Source organism: Camelus dromedarius, chromosome 11 (genome assembly GCF_036321535.1).
Source record: "Camelus dromedarius isolate mCamDro1 chromosome 11, mCamDro1.pat, whole genome shotgun sequence".
Lineage (NCBI taxonomy): Eukaryota > Metazoa > Chordata > Mammalia > Artiodactyla > Camelidae > Camelus > Camelus dromedarius.
In genome coordinates, this window is record NC_087446.1 from 22,532,564 (window position 1) to 22,552,479 (window position 19,916).

Below are 19,916 nucleotides of genomic sequence, written 5' to 3' on the forward strand. Positions count from 1 at the left end.
GAAAGAGATTAACATTTGAATCAGCAGACTGAGTAAAGCAGATCTGCTCTCACCAGTGTGAGTGGGCATTATTCAATTTGTTGAGGGCCCGAATAGGACAAAAAAAGTGGAGAAAGGGTTACTTCTCTTCCTCTCTTCTTGAGCTGGGGTGTCCATCTTCTCCAGCCCTTGGACATCGGAGCTCTTGGTTCTTGGGCCGTCAGACTCTGATACTTGCACCAGCAGCCTTTCTGGTTCTCATGCTTTCAGTCTTGTTCTGGGATTTACACCATCTGCTCCTCTAGTTCTTTGGCTTTGGACTCAAACTAAATTATACCACCAGCTCTCCTGTTTCTTCGTCTTGCAGACAGACTGTGGAACCTCCCAGCCTCCATAAGCATGTAAACCAGTTCCTATAATACATCTCCCCTTATAGAGATCTATGTATATCCTATAGGTTGTGTTTCTCTGGAGATCCCTGACTAATATAGATTTGGACTGCCTGGCTTCACATTTTTACATGTTTGTTCAAATATTTGTAATCGCTGTACATTTATTTACTGATCACTGTGTGCCACGCAATATATTAAGCACATTTACAAATATTAACTCATTTGGTCCTCATAACAACATAGCCACTATTCAAACCTAAGCAGTTAATCTCGGAGCTTGTGTCTTCAACTCATCCTCAGCTCCAAGATGCTGGGCAGGTGCTGCAGTTTCTATAAAATGCAGATAAAAATGGTATCTTGCTAACATTTTTTGCAGGCTTTTTTTTTTTTTTTTTGATTGAAGTATAGTTGATTCACAGTGTTGTGTTAGTCAAATGAGTTCCTACATGTTAAGCACATAGAGCAGTGGCTGGCACTCAGTAATAAGTGTCGGCGTTCCTGTCCCCACCACCTCCGCTCTTCCACCCTCCCTCCAGTCCTGCATCAGAATGGTGAATTGATTGCTCGCTGGCCATGATCCACAATTCTATTCCTTTTTTCTTTATATGATTTTTGTTTTTGCCTTTCTGTCTTTTCTAAAACCAGTGCGCTCTCTCTCTCTAAGTCATACATTCAAACTCCCTGAGAAAGAGAATTTCATTGATCTCATTGACCAACATCAATCTATATAAAATTGCTAGCTTCTGAGTCAGCTTTTGAGTAATCTATATAGATTGCTAGCTTTGTAGTCTGACCCCCAGCCCTGGGCCTGTGATCTGTGGTGAGGATGGCAGAGTCATGAAACAGCCTTTCTTAAAATAAGAACAAATGCATACTATATTCTGCTGTTCCTCTATGAAGACCTGTTGCACACTACATTTATAACTATGCCAGACTTAGACTTCTTTCATTACAAATATGCTTCACTTATTAATTTAACTTACTGTGTAGCTTGCCTGAGATCTGTCCAAAGCATGCTCAGACAGTAACACTCTGATATACCTCACCATGTAATTTCCTCATTGCTCAGATTGCTTTGGCCTATTTGCAAAGAAGCAAGTCCGATACTATTTTAGATTAGATTCTTATTTTTTTAATTGAATAATTTTATTTATTATTTGTATTAGGTATGTAGAAAGTAACTTTTTATATACTGTCAAATATGATTTACCATTTTATGCATCAGTCTTATTACTTATTCTCCCTGTAGCTATGACTCCTAGAGTTTTAAGTTAATGTAAATGAAAGCAAGACCAGTTGGGTGGAAGAAAGTTGGATGATGACGACGATGATAGCCATGTTTTGTATGGCACCATATAGAATTTAAGCAGAGTTTCATTTAATAAATTACCATGATTTTTTTTCAGTCTCCTCTCTATTCTTCCTCCTTCCATAGTAGCCATTAGATTCACAAGAAAGGGTGAGGGTAGAGGAAACGCCTTAGGCATTTGTTGTTTCGAATTTCACCTTGTATCTTAAGAGGATTCAGAGCATTTCTTTTCCAGTGACCTTGTTCATTTTTTCATTTTCGAAACACAGCATGACTTGGTATCCTATGCTATACCTCTATAGTATGAAACACAGAGGGAAAAGCATTCTTCACCTCTCCCAATAACCTATGGGTTTATCCTTACAATACGTGGGCAAGTCAGATCATAGTTTTGGAGATATGGTTGCAGCTCTGGGGAGCTTTAAAAAACATTACAATGTCCTAGGCACAACCCAGATCAATTAAAATCAGCAAGTTAGATAATCTAAAGTTACTTGGGGATCCATTAGCAGCAAGTTAGAGTCCTGCTCCACTAGGGGAACATGCTGATCTGAGTAGTCCTTGGAAGTGCCGCTTGGCTTCTTAGTTGATCTGTGATTCCATAGCTGACCAACTCTGCTTCTGATTCAGGCAGACGGCGTTACATACGTTAATAGCCTTCCTGACTTGGAAGTCATTCGGAATTCTTAAGGCGACTTGGTATACATCTGTCCTGATTTATTATGAGTTGATTTATAGACTTGTCCTGAGAAGGAAACCTTGTTTTCTTTGGGAATAGCTGAGGGGAGAGGGAGTGCATTTATGTCATTAGTTGTAGAAAAATGTGTAAAGGTAATAACAGAAGTACAACACCGCAGGCATTATTTTCAAATAACTAATATTAAAATGGTACTTAGAACATATTAGGTTTTCATTAAATTTTCATTCCTTTACCTCCTGGCAGTGGAGTTTGCTGAACAGATTTTAGGAAGAAACAAATTTGCCTGGTATTTGTCTCAATAGAACCCTTTACATTGCTATAAAAATACTTGACATTTGCCAGTTCACAGGGGAAATATGAGGGTTTTCTAGAACTTTCAAAAATTCGCTGGTTTGTGCAATCAGGGCGGAAACTTTGGATCAGATTATTTATGATCTATTTAGCTGGCCATTCGAAAAGACAGACCTGTGGAAACGGCCCTGCTACTTGGGTTGGTGGCTGCATGGACATCTTTTCCCACCACAGAAGGGAAACTGATCCATTTTCTCACTAATAAGGGCCTGGATATCCTTTCTTGGTTCTTGTAACTTTCAGGATTTAATTTTCTTTTCATTCTTTGAAATAATAAAGTCTAATAGAAGTTTTTATTAATAAAGTGAGGAATTAGGTGGGAGAAAGTATAATATTGAATTGTTTGAAAACTCTCTGAAGTTTCTAGAAAATCCCCCACACAGTTGATATAGTTCAAAAGCTATTTAAGCTTCTCTTCAGTTTCCAAATCTTCAACACAGGGGGCAATTTTATTTTTCTATTTAATAGAATTCATAGCTTATCTTCAAAGAAAGTTGGCTCTGAGACACTTCTGCTGCTGCCTCAGAAGTACCCTTTTATATGTGTTGACTTTGATGTTTAATTATTACAGAACAAATACAATTAAATTGTGTTGATGTTTTCTTGAATTGCTTATCTGCTACTTTCATTGCACTTCATTTTAGTTCAATTCTATATTAATATTTAGTTATAATATATGCTTTTTGTGACTGTTACTGTTATGGGAGATATATTTTATCACTTAATTGGAAAAGGTTTTGGGTGCTTTTTAATGCCTTTTAAAATTCTTAGTTTTAATTATTCAAATACATGAGGAATATGGGAGTTATGACATTTAGGGTAATTTTAATGCTGTGAATTATCAGACAACTCATTTCATCCTAGGTTAAATAATATTTCACTTAACTGAAAAACCCAGAGCCATGGTTACTTCAAGTAAGACTTGATCTAGGGTCTAGTAATGTCATCGAGGACCAAATTTCTTTCTGTTACTGTCTTTCTTGGATTCAAATTCATTGTAAGATGTCTCCTTTTGTGGTTCCAAGACAGCTATCAGCTGCTCCTGGGGCTACATGATTCCTTGAGCGTGTCTATCAGCATTCTGTGCAGTGGCTTAAGATTCACTATGAATGTCCAAATTAGGTCACATGTCTAATCTAAGCCAATCACTGTGCATTTAGATATGAAATACACTGATTAGTTTGCCTGGGTCATGAGCTGTGTCCCTGGTTCTGTTGATAGACTCAACTTCCTGAGAATCTTACTTTATATCGTATTTGTGATCTATTGCTGTATTAAAAAAATACCAAAACTTTGTGTCTTGAAACAACCACATTTATAATTTCACAATCTCTGTGAGTCAGGAATATGGGCATGTCTTAGCTGGGTTCTCTGTTTCAAGGCCTCTCACAAGCTGGAATCCAGTTATCAGTGGGGACTCTGCCACTCCCCACTCAACTGGGAAAGCTCAGCTGGGAAACTATCTGCTTCCAAGCTCACTTGTATGGTTGTTGGTAGAAGTCAGTTCCTTGCGCAAGACTGGAGGACTCAGATCCTTACTAGCTCTTGGCCATAGGCATCTCTCAACTCCTCACCACATGGGCCTCTGCAGCATGACAGCTTGTTTGATCAAAGCTGCAAGTCAAAGAGGCAATAAAGAATGACAGCAAGAGGGAAGTCACAGGATTTTTGCAACTTAATAACAGAAGTGTCATTCCAGCATCTCTGTCATATTCTATTTATTAGAAGCAAGTCTCCAGGTCCAGCAATTTTGCGCAGGGAGGGTATTACCCAAAGGCATGAATATCAAGAGGCAGGGATCACTGGGAGCCATGCCTGCAACTGCACACCACACTCCCTAAATTCACTTTGTCTAGATCTTAGCTCTTTGACATATGATTGACAAATACTTTTGAAGCTATGTCCACTCATAGACTCAGTTTATGTACACTTGAATTAAAATCTCAGCTACATGATTCCTTCTCAAGTAAAAATATTTATCTCCTTTTTATCAGGCACTGCATAGGTTAAACAGAGATTAATTACAATAAGAAGAGAAGTAATCATCAAATTACTGAAGGCAGTAGGTTTGGAAAATAGATTTTATTTAATTCAGTAGTGTATAAGATTTAAACGGCTAATTGTAGGTACCTAGAGGCTTTTTAACTGATCCCAGGCAAATATCTTAATAATTGGCCCTGTTCTTTTAATCACTTTCGACCATCCAAATTATAGCAAAATAAATGATTGATCTGTGAAGGAAAGTAATGCTGGCATCCATCCGTCATCTCTGATCTAGAGTCAATTCTGGCAAAAATTCTGGCTAAAAGAGATTTAAAAAAAAAGTGTCCCTTCCTTGGTATTTACTCACTCCCAGTAAAGTGTGCATCTCTATTAGAGAAGTGAGATGGAATATTTGAGTTCTATAAGCCTCCCAGCCACTATCAAAGGAAATATTTTAATTTCATAAGTAAATAAAGCCATGTGCCAATATTAGTTTCCTGGTTCTCTGTGTTCTCTGACTTTTCCTGGGACTGATTTTCAGGGGGGATATTGAGAGATGTGAGTTGTTAAAAAACAACAGCAACTCACTCTCATGAGAGAGTTCAGAACTACTATGTTGGAGGCTTAGAGATGGCTTCTTAGAGATAAGGCTGAGTGGGTGAAGCCACCGGCTTGGATGTTGTCAGCTCTAATCCCAGCTTTTTGCTCTGATTTCCACTGTGACTTGGGTAAACCATACAGCCTCCGCATATACATTTTCTCATTTATGAAAGGAAGACGCTAAAGCATTAATCCTCCTCACCATGACTTACCATGTTCTTCTGAATCAAGTATGTTATTCAAATTAGTTATTACCCCAGTCCCTTCAATACAGCCCTGAAATTTACAAGTACCTTTTTTTCCAGTTTAAATTCTACCTGGACCTGATACAATCAGATTAAATTTGTATGTAGATGGAAAATTTCAACATAATTTACTGGTTACTTTTAGTAATATTTACTAAGCATTCATTATGTATAAGTGTTTTTCAAATTCAATGTTTTGTCTTATAGTCTAGTGATGAAGGAACAAAATGTCTAAGAAAGAAAGCTAATTCAAAGCAGTGAGTCTTAGGTTTATAAGAAGGTTAGAAATAAGGAATCACAGGAGGGAAATTTTTCATGGCTAGGGCAATGAAGGAAGGCTTCCAAATGGAAGTCACATTTGATGCACGACTTAAAGGATAGGTCAAATTTTAAAATGTGGAGATAATAGATCAGAACTTTTACTTTAGAGGGAAACACAGGAGCAAAATATGGATGGCAGAAATGTACAAGCAGTGGGCATACAGTAAGGTCTTAAATGTTAAGGTTACTAAGTGGGTTTGGAGTCAGACTCTGGAGAAGCTTGAAGGCCAGATGAAGGAGTTTTCATGTTATTTTGCCCAAAGAAGAGATTTATTAGGGGTTCTGAGCAACATGGTTAAAAGGGGTAGAGTTAAGAGTCTGGTGTCATAGTCCATACGTGGGCTACTGTATTATGTATGGTTTTCCATACGAGCAGCTGCTCAGTGAAAAAAACATGGAATGACTAGCCCTGAAAATAACTTCCAGCCTTAAGTAACTGACATCACTAGAAATTATTTTCTCATTAAATGTGTGCCTAATAGGTCCATTCCAGCTTTCACACTACAGTTTTCTGTTCTGGGAAAACTCAGTTTTTTGAAAGAAAAGGTAATTTTTTGGTCCTAGGTCTTCCTTGCTCCTGCTACAGGATTTTTTGTTCAAATAAAAGCTCATGTTCTTTCAGCCAAAGAAGATTTTCTTTTCTTTCTTTTGCCCCATCAGGCAGTGAAATTTGTAATCCTGTGTTTGTGACATCGTGTCTGTTTCCATGGGAATGGATGTAATAGAGCATATTCAGCACTATGGACTTGATCCAGCTAAAAATATTTGTAAGAGCCTGAAATGTGAGGCAGTATAAAGCCATGAGTGTTGGCTCTGCCTTGGTGTTGATGTCTTCATTGAAAATGTCAGCTTTCTGTAAAAGTCAGAAAGCAATTAAAATGGCACAGAAGGGAACAACCCTGCAGAGGTGGCTTCTCTGCCACCTGAACTAGGTTGTTTGGTTCGTTCCTAAGGATACTTTAGGAGGGTCTGTATGTTACTAACTACAACCGAGTGAGAAGATGACCTTCAAGATCCCTGTTTTAGAAGTACAATTTTAACTGCAGTCAAAAAAAAAGAGACAGGAATACTAGTATGGTGGAGAACATGTAGCATTCTCCTTCTGTTAAGAAACTATTGCCTTTAAATTCTTATTTAAGCACGTACAAAATTTGCAGAATGACAGCGGTGCCCTATTGACCAAGAATAACATTCTCTAACGTGTGCTAGTTTGGAAGCCAAACTAAATCCCTCAAAATTAATATTTGATGATATGGAATATTTACATGGTATACCAAAATTTGAACAAAAATAGTATTTTAGTACTTTTGTATTTAGTTTAGTTAATTATCTTCTCAAATACCTTTGGGGATTTTTTAAAAAGTTGACGTGTAGTTGATTTATAATGTTGTGTTAGTTTCAGATGTCCAGCAAAGTGATTAGTATATATATATATAGAGAGAATATATATAAAATAAAATTATATATATATATTCTTTTTCAGATTCTTTCCATTATAGGTTATTACAAGATACTGTTACAGTTCCCTGTGCTATAAATTAAGTCTTTGTTTTTTAAATTTTATACATAGTGTATATTTGTTAGGAGATTATTTTTAATTAATTTTTCCCAAAATTTATTGAGTTATAATTGACATATAACATTGTGTAGGTTTGAAGTATACAATGTGATAATTTGATGACCATAGTAGGGTTAGTTAGCACCTCCACCACCTCATGTAATTACCATTTCTTTCTCTCTCTCTCCTTCTTTTTTTTTTTTTGGTAAAAACATTAAAAAGCTATTCTTTTAGCAACTTTCAAGTTTATGATACAGTATTGTTAAGTATAGTCACCATTGCTGTATATTAGATTCCTAGAACATACTCATATTCTTCCTATAACTGGAAGTTTGTACCCTTTGACTGACATCTCCTCAATTCCCCTACCCCTAATCCCTGGCACCCAGTATTCTACTCTCTGTTTATATGAGTTTTTGTTTGTTTGTTTGTTTTAGATTTCACTTATAAGTGATATCATATAGTATTAGTTTTTCTCTGTCTGATTTCACTGCATAATGCCTTCAGAGTCCAACTACTAGCTACTGTGAATAATGCTACAGTAAACATGGAAGTGCAGATATCTCTTCAAGTTCCTGATTTCTATTATTTTGGCCAAATATCCAAAAGTAGATTGACGGATCATATGGTAGTTCTATTTTTAACTTTTTTAGGAACCTACATACTGTTTTTCATAGTAACTATACTAATTTGTATCTGCACCAATAGTGCACAAAAGTTTCCTTTTCTTCATATCCTCTCCAGTACGTTTTATCTTTTTTTTTGATAATAACCCCCCAACAGGTATGACATAATATCTCACTGTGGTTTTGATTTACATTTCCCTTATGATTATTAATGTTGAAATCTTTCCTTTTGCCTGTTAACGACCACTTGTATGTCTTCTTTGGGAAAATGTCTCTGTAGTTTCTCTGTCCATTTTTTAATCAGATTGTGTGGGATTTTGGGGGGTTTTTTTGTTTGTTTTCGCTAATGAAGTGTATGAGTTCTTTATATATTTTGGATATTAACCCCTTATCAGATACATGATTTGCCAATATTTTCTCCCATTCTGTATGTTGCTTTTTTATTTTGTTTTTTGCTTCTTTTGCTGTGCAGAAGCTTTTCAGTTTTAGGTAGCTTCATTTACTGATTTTTGTTTTTGTTGTTCATACTTTTGATGTCATATTAAAAAAAATTATAACCAAGATCTGTATCAAACTTTTTTTCTGTTTCCTCCTAGGAGTGTTATGGATCTGGGTTTTATGTTTGTCTTTAATTCATTTTGAGTTCATTTTCATGTATACTGTAAGGTAGGTGTCCAGTTCATTATTCTGCATTTGATTATCCAGTTTGCCCAACAGCATTTATTGGAGAGTTATCCCTTCTCTATTGAACATTCTTAGCTCCCTTGTCAAGATAAGTTGACCATATGTGGGAGGATTTATTTCTGGGCTGTTGATTTGGTTCCAATCATCTATATTTCTATTTTTATGCCAATACCAATTATGATTATTGTAACTTTGTAGTTATAAAAAAAATTAGGAATTGTAAAGTCTCCAGCTTTGTTCTTTATCAGGATTGCTTTGGCTATTTGGGATCTTTTGTGGTTCTATACAAATTTTAGGATTGTTTTTCTATTTCTTTGGGAAAAAAATACCATTGGAATTTTGATAGGGATTACGCTGAATCTGTAGATGGCTTTGGGTAGAATGGATATTTTAGCAATATTGATTTTTCTAGTATACGAATATGGGATATCTTCATTTATTTTTATCTGCTTCAGTTTCTTTCATCAATATCTTTTAGTTTTCACTGAACAAAGCTTTCTACTCCTTGGTTAAATTTATTTCTAAGTATTTTATTGTTTTTAATGCTATTGTGAATGGGATTTTTTTTTTTCAAATATTTTGTTTTTAGTATATAGAAATGAAAATGATTTCTGTATGTTGATTTGGTATCCTGCAACTTTACTGAATTTGTTGATTAATCTAACATCTTTTTTCTGGATTCTTTAGGAGTTTATATATGTAAAATTATATCATACACAAACAAATAATGTTACTTCTTCACTCCCAATTTATATTCATTTTATTTCTTTTTCTTGCCTAATTCTCCAGCAAAGACTTCCAGGTATTATATTGAATAGTAGTGGTGAGAGTGGGCACTCTTGTCTTGTTCCTAATCTTAGAGCAAAAGCTTTAAACTTTTCACCATTGAGTATAATACTAGCTATGGACTTGCCATATAAGGCTTTTATAATGTTGAGGTACCAAATTTGTAGAGAATTCTTAATCAACAAAGGATGTTGAATTTTGTCAAGTTCAATCCTGATCATATGATTTTTAATCTTTCATTCTGTTAATATGATGCATCACACTTACTGATTCGTGTATGTTGAACCATCCTTATATTCAGGGGATAAATCATGCTTGATCATGGTCAATAACCCTTTTACTGTGCTGTTGAATTTGTTTTGCTGATACTTTGTTGAAAATTTTTACATCTATATTCTTTAGGGATTTTGGCCCATAGTTCTTTTATTATAGTGTTCTTTTCTGGCTTTGGTATCAGGGTAATGCTAGCCTTGTAAAATGAGTTAGGAAGTATTCCCTCCTTTTTAGTTTTTTGTAAGAGTTTGTGAAGGATTAGCATTAATTATTTTTAAATGTTTGATAGAATTCATCAAACAAACCATCTGGTCCTGGGCTTTTCTTTGTTGGGAGATTTTTGATTACAGATTCAATCTTACTTGTTAATAGTGTCTTCAGATTTTCTGTTTCTTCATGGTTAGTTTTTGTAGGTTGTATGTTTCTAGGAATTTATCTATTTCTTCTAGGTTATCAAATTTATTGGCATATAATTGTTTATAGTAGTCTCTTATCATCCTTTGTATTTCTTTTGTATGTCATAATACCTTTTATTTCTGATTTTATTTGATTTGTTTCTCCTTTTCTCTTGGTATCTATTTATTATTTATTTATAAAGATTTCTAGGTAAAGGTTTGTCAAATTTGTTTATCTTTTGAAGAAACAGCTCTTAGGATCATTGACCTATTATTTTTCTGTTCTCAGTTTCATTTATTTCTGCTCTGATATTTGCAGTTTCCTTCCTTCTGTTAACTTTGGGCTTGATTTGTTTTTCATTTTTCAGTTCCTCCAGGTTAAGTTAGTTTGTTTATTTAAAATTTTTATTTGTCTTAATGTAGATATTTTTCCCTATAAACTTTCCTCTTAGAACTGCTGTTGCTGCAACCTGTAAGTTTTGGTATGTTATGTTTTCATTTTTTCTGAAGATATTTTGAATTTTTCTTTTTCATCCTTCTTTGTTTCAGTGGTTGTTCAGAAGTGTATGTTTGATTTCCACATATCTGTGAATTTTCACGTTTCCTCCTGTTAATGATTTCCAATTTCATAGTACTGTGATTGCAAAAGATATTTGGCATAATCCTAGTCTTCTTAAATTTACTAGGACTTGTTTTGTGACCTATCATATGATAAGCTCTAGAGAATGTTCAGTGTGTACTTGAGAAGAATATGCTATAGGATGGAATATGTTGTCTGTACATGTCTGTTAGATTCATTAGGTCTGTAGTGTGGTTCAAGTACATACGGATTTTTTGTCTGTATGATGTACCCATTGGTGAAAGTGGGGTATTAGAGTCCCCTGCTGTTATTGTGTTGTCTATTTCTCCCTTCAACATCTGTTAGTATTTGCTTAATATTTTTAGGTACTCTCATGGTTTGTGTATATATATTTATAGTTGTTATATTCTCTTGATGAATTGATGCCTTTATTATTATATAGTGACATTTTTTGTTACAATTTTTGGCTTCAAGTCTGTTTTATCTGATGTTACTATAGCTACCCCTCCTGTCTTTTGGTTTTTACATGCATGGCATGTCTTTTTACATCCCTTCACTTTGAGCCTATGTGTATTCTTAAAGCTGAAGTGAGTTTCTTGTAGGCAGCACATAGCTGGGTCTTTTTAAAAAAATTGTATATAGCTATACTTTGCCTTTTGATTGGAAATTTTAATCTGTATACATTTAGAATCATTTTTTAAAGTAAGGACTTACTAATGTCACCTCAATATGTTCTTGCTGTTTTGTAATTCCTTTGTTCCCTTCTTCCTCTTGCTGCTTTCCGTTGTGAATTGATTTTTCTGTAGTGATACATTTTGATTCCCTTCCCTTTATCTTTGCGTAGCTACAGTAGGTTTTTGCTTTGTGGTTACCATGAGGCTAACATAGAACATTTTATAATTATAACAGTCTTTTTATGCCGATAACAGCTTAACTTTGAATGCATGCAGAAGTTCATCCACTTAGTCTGCAATTATATATTTTTATGTCACATTTTACTTCTTTTTATATTGTGTATTCATTAACAAATTATTGTAACTACAGTTATTTTTAATACTTTTGTCCTTGAGCTTTTATGCTAGAATATGTGTTTAATATCTGTATTACATTATTGGAGTATTCTAAATTTGACTATAAATTTATCTTTACTGGTTTGTTATACATTTTCATGTGTTTTATGTTACTGATTAGTGTCTATTAATTTCACCTTGAAGAATTCCATTCAATATGTTTTATAAAGTAGATCTAATGGTAATGAACTCCATCAGCTTTTATTTATCTAGGAAAGTATTTATCCTTCATTTCTGAAGAAAAACTTTGCTGGTATTCAGTTTGGTAGTTTTTTTTCTTTTGACACATTAAATATAGCATCCCCCTCTCTCCTGGCCTGTAAGGTTTCTGTTGAGAAACATGCTTATAGTCTTATGCGGTTACCTTTGTTAGTTACAAGTCACTTTTCTCTTGCTGCTTTTAAGATACTTTCTTTGATTTTTGACAGTTTTGTAATGTGTCCTGGAGAAGATCTCCTTAAGTTGAATTTGGTGACCTGTGGGCTTCAGGGATGATGCATATCAAATCCCTCTGCAATTTGGAAAGTTCTCAGCCATTATTTGTTTAAAGTAAGTTCTCTTCCCCCTTCTCCCTCTCTTCTCCTTCTGTAACTGCGATAATTTGAAGATTGTTTCTTTTGATGGTATCCTATAGATCATGTCAGCTTTCTTCATTCTTTTTAAGTTCTTTTATCTTTGTTCTCATCTGACTAGATAACTTCAAAGTTTCTGTCCTCTAATTCACAGATTCTTTCTTCTGTTTCATCCTACTTTTAATGGTGTCTGTTACTTTTTTTCTTACTTCATTTATTGTATTCTTCATCTCCAGGATTTCTGTTTGATTTTTTTTTGTGATTTCTATCCCTTAATTAAACTTCTCATTTTTTTCATGCATTGTTTTTATGATTTCATTGAATTGTCTTTTTATGTTTTCTTGTAGCTCATTGACTTTCCTTAAAGCAGGTATTTTGAGTTCTTTATTGGGTAAACTGCCCATCTCCATGTCTTTGTGGACAATAATTGGAATATTATTGTGATCTTTTGGTGGTATAATTTTCCCTTGATTTTTCACTTTTCTTGAAATCTTGTGTTGCTGTTTTTACATTTGAAGTAGCAGTTGTCTCTCTCTCTCTCTCTCTTTTTTTATCAACTCACTTTAATAAAGAAATACCTTCCATCAGCCTGCTACATTTTCTGAGGCTTTCTCAGACCTTCTGTGGATATGCCTGCTTGATGTTTCTTACTCTTGTGACAGAATTCTTAAGCTTATATACTTTTTCTTGATCCTGCAATGCACCAGGCTAGGTGCTGACAGCCTCTTTTTTACTTTCCAAAAGGCAGAGGTAAAACTCAAGTTTGTTGTCTCTCCCTGGCCTACAGATTCTGTCTGGCTTTCTGCAAATACTCACTAGCTATTTGTCAAAGCTGCTGTCTTTGCTGTTGGGAGCATAAAAAAGGAATGGCCACAGGATAGGGGTGTATGTGGATAAGATGTGTAGACCAATACAGGTGCCCATTGGCTGATTGGAGGGGATCCATGAACAGGGCATCCCCAGTGGCTCATGGGCAGGGTTCTTGATAGAGTTTCAGTGTAATTAAGAGGATCCACGCTGCTTTAACACCTTCCAAAGGTGCTATCTGCTGCTCTCTCAGCCCCTTCTCACTCTCCAGTCATATAACTCATGGATAGGGTGAGAGAGAAATGGGCCTCTTTGGCAGAATCCTCTACAGCTGGGGAAGCCAGGTGCTCACTCACACACTTTTACTTTCCCCTGCAGGAGAAATCCCAGAGTGAGAAGATCTTTCTTGGCATTGAGCAAGTGCCACGTTAGGGGAGGGAGTAATCAGGTAAAGTCAAACTGTTCCTCTCACCCTCTCTAATGTGTCCAAACTTGCATTTTTTTTTTTTCTGCAGTAGTCCTCTGGAAATTCTCCAGTGGAGAGTTATACTTCCACGAAGGCTCTTTTGTCTGTAGGTGACTGTCTAAGGCAGTGTTTGCCAAGGGCTCCTGGGCTGTGGTTGAGAGGGGCTGGTGACAGTTTACAAGCCACTGCAGGGTCCACAGCTAGGACTGAGGTCTGTATGCCTGTTACCCAATGCATGGATGGGCAAGAGTCCTCCTGGGTCCCTTGGCATATGATGCTGAATCCCATAGCTCCCACAAAGATACTTTTATCTGTGGATGGATGCCAAATTATTGTTGGCAGTAAAATGAAGGATGCTTTATTCATCTATGTTGCTGACATGACTCCAGGAGCTCTTTAATTCTGGATTTTTAGAAAGGGGTATAAAAAGATTATTTAAGGACAGTTGAAACTTTACTGTGAAATGAAGAACTATTTCATGTGTTAGCAATCACAGTGAACACATGTGAGTCACTGTCTCTTACAGATTTTCCTTGTTTTCTTGTAGCTATATCTTCAACTGACTCTAAAGAATATTTTTCCCATCTAGTCAGTCATGTAATTTTGTGTTATATTGTGTCCATCCTCAAACCTTACTGAGGGCCCTCTTTAGGTTTCATTTGAGATTTCTGGTTTAGTTAGCTCTGTAACTGGATATTAAATTAGGGCTCAATATTTGTTTGTAGAAGACCCAAGACAATTTTTGGCCAAATATTTCCCCATCCCCAAGCAAGGGTGGAATCTCCACAGGACTTGAAAAGGAGGAAGGTGGGGTGATCCAAGATATGTTTTAAAATCCTCAGCTCCTCACCTACATCAAGTGTATTAAACAGTTGGCATAGAAGTGTCCAAACATAGGGGTGGGATTTGTATGGAAATAGTTGCTAGAATGTTGTTGACCCCTTCCTCCACCTTGAAAAGGCTATTTCCTCCTTACATAAGCTTAGAGGGGCTTCAAGGAGACACACAAGAACTTCGCCCGTGTCTCCAATAATTGTTGGCTGAAAGAATATAGTTTCATATCTATATCTGAGAACTCCAAAAGGTGAGAGACTTGTGACTGGGTAGTGGCTCTCATAATAGAACAGCAAGACATAGTAGCTTTGGGAATACTTTGTAAGCCCAGAGTTATTCCAGGCCAAGGATGATCCTGTTTCCCAAGGGGGAAAAATGTAAGCTTTTGTTCAAGCAGAATGATGTGACCGCAAAATAAAACCTTCTTTATAGAGTTTCCTAAACAAAAGGTAATCACGCACAGGATGAAGAGCCTTGGCTAAAGCTACTGCTAGTGAGAGCAAGGGAAGTGTGCTGAAGAACTCATAAATAAGCTCCTGTAAATAGAAAAATTTTTTTGCATTGGCAAGCCTAGTGGAAACCAACACCAAATTATATCTGTGCCAGTCAAGGGAAGCTTTCTTGTCTTTCACCTCTTTTTCCCATTTCAATCCTGAAAAACTTAGCTACAGCCCATGGAGTGGGGAAGCAGAAATGAGAGCCTCCGATGGAAAATAAGAAATCGACCACATCGTTTCTTCCATTGTGGGATCCAGCCTGAAAGCAGGCCCAGTTTAAAAATTTAAGATGTTTAGACTGTAGACTAATTTTTTTTTTAATTGTGTATATGGATTTGTGAGCTTCTTGGAAAAACTTGCCCAGTTACAAGGATGCATGGCCTATAGTTTGGGAATCACCTCTTTGAAGAATCGGTATTATAGTTTAATCCAAAGGGCTGACTTTCTAGTCATTCGTTAAATAAATCATGGTGCTTCAAGCCCTCTTGCTTCTTCAACCTTATCTCCTACTCTACCTTGTCATTTCTTGGATATATCAAAATCACTTAAGCCCTCCTACAGCTCAACTCTCCTCTCTCTTACTGTTCTGCTAAATACAACTTCAGATCCCGTTCAGCAGTTCTTTGCCTTTCCTGGATTCATCTTCTACTTACTTTTTCACCCTTTTGTCATTACTTATGCGGCTCTGTTAAGTCCTTCCCTCCCATCTCTACCTTTTGAAGCCCTCCCCATTTTTCAGGGCCTATTTCAAATGTTACCTCCATTATAAATGATCTTCTTAGTCAGAATTTCTCTCTCTAAAGTACTTACCATGTTCTGTGTTGTAGTATAGCTGTTTTGGTATTACTGAGAAGTCTGAGAGGTAAGAGACTGTGGCTAGGTAGTGATTCTTTATTTTTAATTAGAAAACTACCATATGCGTGCTCTTTCTTAAAAACTCCAGCAAGACAATAGTGAAAACTTTAAATCTACCTTCACTTGGGTATTCACCCTCATCCACAGTGTAATATTGTGAGAGTTTTGATGTTTATCTTCAGGTTCCATATTTGTTAAGTAGTCCCACCTAGTCACAAGGTTGATGGGAGGATTCACAGATAATCTATAAGAAATACATACCCAGTACCTGGCATACAGTGATTACTCAATATTAGTTATTTTTTATCATTCTGTTTATAGTGTGTTATCATCCTTTCAGATTGTTCCCTATGCATTTATAAAATTTTTAATAGCATGCATATCTTTATGTATATGCATGTAGTAGTTCTTTTTGGAAGTATAAAAATACAAACAGGTTGTATGTCATGGACACATTCTCATCCTGTATCAAACCTGGAGGTTTACAGTTCTGATGCTTTGCTGTAAGTAATGCTGCATTAAATTTACTTTTATATTTTTCTTTCTGTTTAAATATTTCTGAAGGATAGATGCTTAGTTATGATTTTGCTATGTCAAAAGTTGTAAATATTTAAAATTTTGACAGCTACTTTGAAATGTTACCCTAAGCCTATTTCGCCGTACTCCTACCAGGATCAGCACTGGGTATTGTCTTTTTTTTTGAACCAGTTGGATGGAAAAATGATACTCCATTTATGTTTCAATTTGCAGTTCTCTGATCATTGGCAAGTCTTGAGTATCTTCAAACATATTGATTTTGGTGTATTTCTTTTTCTGCCAATAGCCTCTCTATTTAATTTTCCCAATTTTTAAATGTAGTTGTTATCTCTTCTTATATCTGGGGTTTTGTCCCACAGTATCTGGTACAAATATGTATTGGCACCATCTTATTAAGTTTCATGACAAATCGCCTTTGGATTTTCACTATAATTAGGTGGATTTATAAAATATAATGGGGAGAATTAAATATTTGATAATATTGAGTCTTGCTATACATGATTCAGAGATTTTTCTGTTACTTATCTCTTACTTAACACAATGTCATTGAATATTATCTGGCATTCTTGTTTACTTAAATCATATAAATTGATATATGTCCTTGTTCCTGTGTGTGTGTGTGTGTGTGCACTTCTAATTTGAAAAATTCAGTTTCTTTTGTTGGAAGGGAAGGAGGATCAAAAAATAGTAACTCTTAAATGTTGGAAACAATGCTTTTTTAGGACTCATAACTTTCCCTCCAGAATAAGAATGGGAGAAAAGATAAATTTGATAATTATGAGTGTGAAATTCAATAAAAATATGGCTGTTCCTTCGATGTCTCCATCACTTGTATAATAGCAAGACTTGGTGACTCAGTATGGCTGTGCACAATGGAAATGTGAAGTTCTGAATCATTTATGTGTATAACAAGCTTATGATTAAACCCAATAAAGACTATAACTGTCTGTATATAAAACTATTTCAACTAACCCTATCCCATTAGGAAAGCACTAATATCATTTTAGTGATCTCTGCACAATTTGAAGTCTCTTCTTCGTAAGTTTTTATGTCTACTTGGGGAAACAATTGTAATGGCAATAGTTGATGCTTCTCAGTTTTTTTGTAGAAGGTGAAAGATCTAATCTCAAGATACGGCATAAATGACTTTGAACTGACAAGAGGAGGAATTTTCTTACTAAGGGGAGGGTGATTCTCATGGAGGGGTTTCTGAGCATCTCTGTTTCTGACAGAAGAGCTCGTGAATATACTACTTGGAAGCACAAGTTTTCTTTGACTGATTTTATTGGGATCCCCATAAACCAAACAAGTGGATCAGAGCAGAAAGATACATTTTTTCATATAAACCTTCACAGTTTGGGTATGTTTGGTCACTGGCCCTTTTTCAAATCACCAAGTTTAATAAAGCTTGGATAGTTACAGAAAGAGAAATTTCATAAATAAATACAAGCTGCATCGTACTAACCTACAGTCTGGAATGATTTAAAATATTTCCTTTGATATGATTCCTAAATTCTATATAAAAATAAAGTTAATAGTGCAGAAATAAAACATATTATGCTATGTCGAAAGCTTTTATAACTAGCCTGACTTTGAAACTGAGTGAAATAAGAGTTCAAAGCTTCAATGACTTTAGTTTTTCTCTCTCTTTTTTTTTTGGAAAGACTGATGTTCTACAGGGAAACTAGAACACTCTATGCTTCAAAATAAAATCGTATATTTAGTCAAGTATATAATATTGAGTATCTTATAGTAAAGATTCAAGGGTAATATGAGATGGAATTTTTATTTTTATTTTGATTGTATTTGTCAAAGTAGTTTAGAAACAATTGGCTTGGCCTGCACTTTAAAAAAAAAAAAAAACAAAAACAGGAGAGGGGCAGTTCTGAATATAGTAATAATAAAACATTACTAAGTGAAATGGTATAAGGGATATTCTTCAGCTGAATATGCATCTGCAGGAAAGTATTGCTATATGTTATGATGGAACAAAACTCAATCTAATATCTTCCTTTCCTTGTGTATAAAAGTTCTTCGATTTTAACATAGCAGATTTTGTGTTTAGGGAGAGGAGCGTTGGGGATGGGTAATCCCAAAAAGAGTGAAATGAAAAAATCAAACGGATTTGGTGTTATTAAAAAATGTTACTGATTTTGATATTTGTAATAGATTTATTTTCCTATACGTCTTTTCAGGGGGTCATTTCTAACAAGACTGAGTTGCTCGGGCATGTGCAAACTGAAATACTTAGCTACCCGTGGAGTTATCAGACTAGGATTTTTGATCAGGGCTCTTTAATCATGAAGCCACTCTCTCAGGACTTGAGCTGAAATAATTGCTTCTGTTGCTTCTAGAACACTAGCTATACCAGTGGCTTCTAAACTTGAGCGCACATTGGAATCACCTGGAGAGCTTGCCAAACCAGCAGGCGAGGGCTCTTCCCCAGGAGTAAGTGATTTAGTAAATGAGGGGGCGGGCCCAGTGGCCTGACTGCTTAACAGTTCTCAGGTGATGCTGATAGAGTAGCCTTGAAAACCACTGGCTTCTTTGGCTGTTGTATCTGCTTTCTCCTCTTCAAACCTGAAGGGACCTGCTTCTGAACCTCGTGGTTTGAAATTTCTTCATGTTTTCATCTTCAGGACCAGTGGAAAGCTAAGCAGGAGGAATGAGCTTTATCCAGCCCTCAGGAAGGCAACGTCAGGTCCACCACACTCCTAAGTTTTGCTGAGCTTGTGCTCCAGATCTCAAGGTAACTTTAAAAGTCTTAATTTCTTTCAAGTGTAGCAGATTTCTTCCTTTAAAATCTTGTTAGTGTCTTTTATTTTGTTCAAAGTAATAGCCTAAAAATAGCCTAAACGGCTTTGTTTCTACCGCTTTTTTCCTGAGTGATTACACGAAATAACATACATGAATGTTTTAAAATTTTAATGCATCATTTAAATTGTCATATGCTTAAAATCCTGCAGTTGCTCCCAAACTTAGAAGTATTTCCTAGCTATTTGATCTATAAGCTAAGAAGATAATGTATTTTTCGAGAGTGAACCTACTCCTTTATTATCTCTTCGGTCTTGTAGTTGATGCTCAGATTGTCTCCCCCACCCTCACGTCAGTGGCAAGGAATTGAGATTATTTACATATTGATTTTGGAACTAAGTTTGGAAATGGGTAAAAAAGAAAAAAGAAAAACCTGTAAATACTGACTGTAAAATTTAAGCTTCTTTAGTTTGCCTTTTACCTAATTCTTTCCTTCCGTTCTCTTCTGTAGAGAGGCTGGGTGTTTGTTCTTCACCAGACATGTTTCTAAATCATTGTACACCCACCTTCCTGCTGCATGAGGGTCACGCTTGAATTTCATTCCTTAATTTGCCCAACTTCTACTCTTTCTTTAAACAACTGCATAATCCTCTACACTGTAGCCCTGTAAAGCTTTTCCTGAGCTTCTCCAAACTCCTAAACGCTTTCCCTCCACAGCTGTGCCATATCCTCATGCAGTCCT

At 35.7% G+C, this 19,916-nt stretch overlaps 1 long non-coding RNA gene across 1 annotated transcript in view; it reads left to right on the forward strand.

The window, feature by feature from the left end:
• Positions 1 to 19,916, forward strand: part of LOC135322529 (uncharacterized) — a 316,505-nt gene that overhangs the window by 165,079 nt on the left and 131,510 nt on the right. Inside the window, exons 6-8 of the long non-coding RNA XR_010383142.1 lie at positions 12,281 to 12,401; positions 13,610 to 13,679; positions 19,060 to 19,169. This is a non-coding gene — a long non-coding RNA (uncharacterized LOC135322529). The remainder of the gene's footprint in view (positions 1 to 12,280; positions 12,402 to 13,609; positions 13,680 to 19,059; positions 19,170 to 19,916) is intronic.